The sequence below is a fragment of the Oxyura jamaicensis genome, chromosome 7 (genome assembly GCF_011077185.1).
Source record: "Oxyura jamaicensis isolate SHBP4307 breed ruddy duck chromosome 7, BPBGC_Ojam_1.0, whole genome shotgun sequence".
Lineage (NCBI taxonomy): Eukaryota > Metazoa > Chordata > Aves > Anseriformes > Anatidae > Oxyura > Oxyura jamaicensis.
The window spans coordinates 14,328,032-14,334,031 of NC_048899.1; positions in this window are offsets into that span (position 1 = coordinate 14,328,032).

Here is a 6,000-nt window from a genome sequence, read left to right on the forward strand (position 1 = left end):
ACTAAAGCTAGGTAACATCTAAATATATTTCTGCCAGGAAAAGCAGAAGGAAAAAAGCAATCTCTAATTTCAACTGCTTTTCTTTAGCTCTATTAATACAATTTCATTATGTCACCTGCTAGAAAAACAATGAGTGGAAGATAAAATTCTCACGACTGGGTCAGCACCATCAGGGATGCAAGCAGGGAGAACTGCAAAGCTGAGGCTATCCCTGGTGTAACAAATGCACTTGTATAAGGATTAATGTTTGGAAATTCTAAAACACTGAACGAAGCAACATTCCTTCCTCTCCAAAAATATACGTAGATTTGTTTTGCTAACACTATCTTCTTCAGCCCCTATAATGAAACCTATCAATGACATCTCATCATGAAAAGATGGACTGATGGAAAGCCCACAAGCATGCACCCAATTTGTTCCTCTGAACGTTTGTCTTTTTACTAATGGTATATTGCAAGGATCAATTCAGCTACTTCACAGAGCTAAGGATAAAAGTAACACTACAAGTCTAAAAGCTCTTTGACAGGGAGAAAAATCTGTCAAACAGTTTCAGTATGTTTTATCAACAGTTAAAGTAATCAAGCAGATGTTTTGAACAACGGGGTATTTTATCTTAACAGTCCATTCAAAGAATGAAAAGAAGTCCAGAAACGTTAAAAAAAAAACAACTTACAGAATGTTTTCAGCACTGACTAAAACAACATGACTGGGGCAAAACTGTCTTGCCACCATCTGAATGTTCCAAAAGAACAAAATTCCATAACAGAAAAGAGAAGGAAAAAAACTTCTGAGTTCTATTTTGTAAAAGTAGCATCTTTCACAGTATGGAGTAACTCACTCAACTTTTAACGTTGCACTTACACTCAGCAAGCAATTTCATAATACCTATTGAAGAGATTTAACTGTGTCAATGATAAGAATTCAGTAAGAATTCAACTGTTTGAGTCAGGATTATTTTATTATCAACCCTTAATATATTTTATTTGCAATTCTACCACTATTTAGCAACACAGCCTTCACAATTCAGTCTTACAAGCAGATGATGCAAATTTACCAATTACAGTTTCAAAAGAATAGTAATTAAGTCTTTGTGACATTTCTAAAAATATTGTTTTTAAATGATGAAAATAGACAGTCCTTCAAAAAACAAATTAAAAATCTGCAGTCATTATTGAAGGTTCTGCAGAACTTCCTGGAAGAATCTACAGTTTTTCACAAGTCACTGAGACACAGTGACAGGATAGTAGAAGCACAAATTTTTTGCTTGACAACAGTTTCTAGCTTAAGGGAGCATTATTACCAGCACTCTGTAACCAAGTTCAGACATTAAGACTAGGATGACATTGAATTACCTACTTCTACGCTAAAGACGGCTGTTCTTAAAGCATCAAGATTAAGTCTACTCGTGTCATTGGAAAACAACAGGCTCTACTAGGAGCTTTTCCTTAAGGAGCAAACTATTAAACTGTTCCTTCCTACTGGAAAAGTCACTGAGGCAACTAAAAAACACTACCAGAAGTAGAGGTATTCTCAACTCTGAGCACAGAGCAGTTACACTTGGTTTTTAACCAACTACTAAGGACAGAAAGATATGCCAGGAATACTACAGGTCCTATAAAGCATAGCAAGTTGCTAAGCCTTTGAGGAGTGGGAGGGATGAGATGAGACAACCAAGCACTGGCAGGGGGAAAGGACCCTGTGCCATCCGCTGCCTTCAGCTCTCGCTAGCCAAGGAATGGCTCTTTCCGTCAGTCCCTATGCAACTGTTCCCAAAGCTGTCTAAAGGGGAAGTTGTCAGAAAGTAGGAAGGAGGCTGGGGGCAGATAAATCAGTACCTGTTTTATTTCATGTATTTTCCCACTATGTACATGCATTTGAGAGAAATGACAAGGTTCTCTGTTTAAGCTTGCAATGACTTCTTTAATAAAAGTGCAGCACCGATACAATTAATAAACCTATCAGAGCTGTAAAATTAGAGGGCATCATCACCCTTCTCACTTTTGTTCACCTTCGTTTCTTTCTAATCCTTATCCCACAGAAATCAGCTTCTGTGCTGTAATAAACCATAGGGAACAATAAGGTGACTTGGGTCCGTGCTAACACAGCTCAAGCAAAACAGCTCTCATCTAACACATGAACACAACTTGCTGTTCCCAGCACCTATGCTGCCAGAGTACTGTTCTCCTTGCAACAGCTCTGGAAGATTTCAGTAGAGTTCAAATGTTGTAGTTAGAACAATACAATACTAAAACTTCAACAACAAATGATGTTTAAGGTAGTTTTTAAAAGACATGAATGATCCTTATTCAGTTTACCATTTGTCCTATTCAACATCAGTGCACTTCTAGCAGCAACTTGAGCTCTTCAACAAATGAAAATATTTACTCAAAAAAATAGGTTTGCTACTGTATATAGTATGTAACTGCTGTATATTTTCATATAAAAACTTCCACTTCACAGTCTGCTTTCCTAAAAAGAACCACCAGAATCAACGAAGATTCAATCATCTTTCTGACTACAGCAGTTTAAATGCATATGATGAGACTAGTAATACAGTAATGGATAAAAATTCTCTTCTATGGTTAAAATTTTTTCAAAAGTATTTCTTTTTAGTAGCTCTAGAAATCTCAACCTTCCCTCTGCCCCCTCCTTTCTCTCTCTCTCTCCCCACCTCTAGCATTCAGCGAATTCATTATTCAATAAAGTGGCAAAAAATATCTTCCCTGATATTTAACCTCAGGCCAATCTCACACACATGATCTTCTTCCATTTAGTTCCTAACAAATTGAGTGACAGTGCACAGAAAACATTTCAAGTGCTTGTTCTTCATTAGCAAATAAAAGAAAAACAAATGACCAAACTCAAGAAAAATACTATTTACGTAACACCTGATATAAAAGATTTTAACTAAAGACTGTACTACCACATAATTAAAATTACTACTTAGGACAAAACTCAGAAGTGACTAACTCTTTGAAAATTCAAGAACTATCAGTGAATACACCTGGATGCAGTCACATAAGAAGTATGCTGAGGATACATGTCTTACTCTTTCTAAGATTCTTCAACTATGAGAATGATTACTTGCAACTTGAGTCAAAGAATTTTACGTCTTTCTCGGAGACACTGGTATGCTGAGCTAAGTATTCATTACTACTTCCAAGCGCTCAACTTTTGAGAATAGTATGCCATTTTCAATGCACACAGTTTTTAAACAACAATAATGCTTGCAGAGGAACAAGAAGAAACTTTAATTCCTTGTTAATCAGATTAGCAATTGTAACAGGTAATTACAGTGCAAGTTTCTCCGCTGGCATTCCCTAACTTTGTAGACATTCCTAGAGATGGAAAGCATTCAAAGTACATAATCATCATCTGTGATAGCCAGTTGTGATAGAAAAATATTTTGAATACTTAAAGGAACTGCTCAATAATACAATATTATTATTTTTTTTTTTATAACAGCTACATTTTCTTAAACAAAATTAACAGGAGAGTTAGTTACACTCCATGTAAAAATAGTGTAGATTTGACTACTCACCAGTTTGCTGACTTGTCTATGTAATATTAAACCTTAGTTAGCAATAAAATACCTTGTACTGCCCCCCCCCCCCTTTTATAAAACTTGTTTATCTGATATTGCCCGATTCAGCCAAAAAGCAACATGTTTTCTTCTAGTGAGTGCACAGAAAGGGTGTGAAACATCATGAAGTAAGCACCCAGTGCTTGGTTTATTGAGGGCTGAAATAAAAGTTGGACATTTTTTGCTCTGTTAAATGCCCGTAACAAGTTCTAGATTTTATCAGCGGGATTCTTGATATGAACAGATGTTAATGGGAAGCTGTGAAGCACATTATTTCAATTCTCTTCTACTTGAAAATTCAGTAATAGAACTACGGCGGAACGTACCAGAAAAGGCAGTGCAATTATTTTGCAACCTTTGGCTTCCTTTACCACACAAGAGATTTGGATTTTTCTACTATTAAGACAGCCTACTATTAAGATTATTTAAGGACTAGGATCTTCAGTGCTACTCTTCACACTATTTGGCTAAATGGCTGCGTCACTCGGATTTAACTCTGTCCCGGTTTGACAGATTCTGTTTTTTCCCCTCCAGTTGCTGAAAGGCGTTTTAAGAAGAAACCTAAGTTGTATGAGCAGTAAAGATAAGACTAATACAGCATAAAGATGTTAAATTTAGAGTACATATAACATTTTTCCTGGGAAAAAAAAAAAAAAAGAAGCTGATTTTCATTAAAAATCCTGATGCTGAAGGAAGAAACAAAAGAGCACTTGTTAATATTCCTTAAAAAATCAAATAGAGAAGCAATGCAATAGCTTCACAGCTGAAAAAAATCAGCAGCTTGGGGAGAGGAAGGAATGAGGAGATGCTCACATACGCTGATACTCAAAAGACTATTGGACTCGCTCTTGGCAAATAAAGCCTCTTAAAATCAACCATACTGAATCATTACCTGTAAAAGTTAACAAAGGTATCTCGTACAGTCCTGTAAATCAACAGGTCTTCTCTGTACCATGGCTTACCTTACTAAGAGCAGGATATAATATACAGGAAGTTCAAAACAATTTACATCAATGCATTTTTCCCCTGGAAAAAAAATATTTTAAATTCAAATCTGAAAGCAATGGTCTCAAGATATTATGAAAGAGGACTGATTCAAAATTATAAAAATGTGTCTCTTTTCACATTATTTTTAATAACCTTTTGAGAGATTAACAGCTGGTAAACTGCACTGCTTCCTTGAATTGCTGCTTCTCTCTTAGCAATACCTTTCTCTCTGTCATCCCATGCTGAGTCAGAGAAACACTGGCAGAAGGATCCTTCACTGCGTGTCATATGAGTCTAAAAACCAAGCCATGTTACGGAATTATCTGAGAATAACATTTCTAGTAGAGCAATAAAAAAAAAAAATCCTTAGGCCACTTACCTCTCTGTTCTATAAAAGAGAAAAATCCTCCCTAATGCAGAGCTCTGGAAAGTAACTAGAGTTTCACCCACTGAGATGAAAAACCACTCATCAACTTAGGCACAGAGAAACAGCTCTGTATTTCACTAACCACCACACCCACCCAAGAAGGATATAAGCATATTATATGAAGATGTAGACATATCTGTATTTCTTACTGTTTAAAATATTCCCAGAACTGGAATTTATAACCTTTTTTTCTCTTCAAGATGATTTAGGAAGTGATTTTTCTGTTCCTCTCTTTTTATAGGAAACTTCTTACCAGGGAAAAGCTGATTAAGCAGACAGTAAAACATGGAGGTTTGCTGTTTTAGATACAGTAAGTGTTATCAGTAAGCACCTAAACTCATTTTTCTGCTCAATGTTGTTTTACAAGCAAATGTGTCCCTGTCTGGAGGATAAAGGAGCGAGGGGGAACAGATGAAAAGAGGCATTTATGTTTAAAATGGAGCTACACATAGATATGATTCTTAAGTCCCAGGAAACAGTAGTTCCCCATTCCTCTTCCATGTGGATGGCAATCTAGAGGTAACAGCTGTATGAGACACTGCACTTGTTCCAAATTGAGTGCACCTGTGCCCTCCGGTAGAAATGACACCAAACATACTGCTCCTATTTCCCTTCTGAACACCTGTGACTAGGTAGAAAGCCATAAAATAATTGAAATACTAGTAAAAATGCCAAAATGCAGAGACAGTACCTGAACACAGCCAAGACTATTTTCCGTCACATGAGAAAACAAACCCAAAAGAAATCTTTCAAAATGGACTGGTAAGTTATTGGCTTCTTAAAACATTGGAAAAAAATAAGCATACCTGTAGCAATTTTACACAGGTCATGTGACACACATGCATACAGACACTCCTTCCCCTCCCACCATCAATGACTTTCCAGGTACAATTAAATGTATGCACATACATGTATACACACACACCCCTCTGCTCATTGTGAAAACCAACGCAGACATAGCCTTGCCTTGGAGACTCTTCACAACCCAGCCTGCCCTCACCAA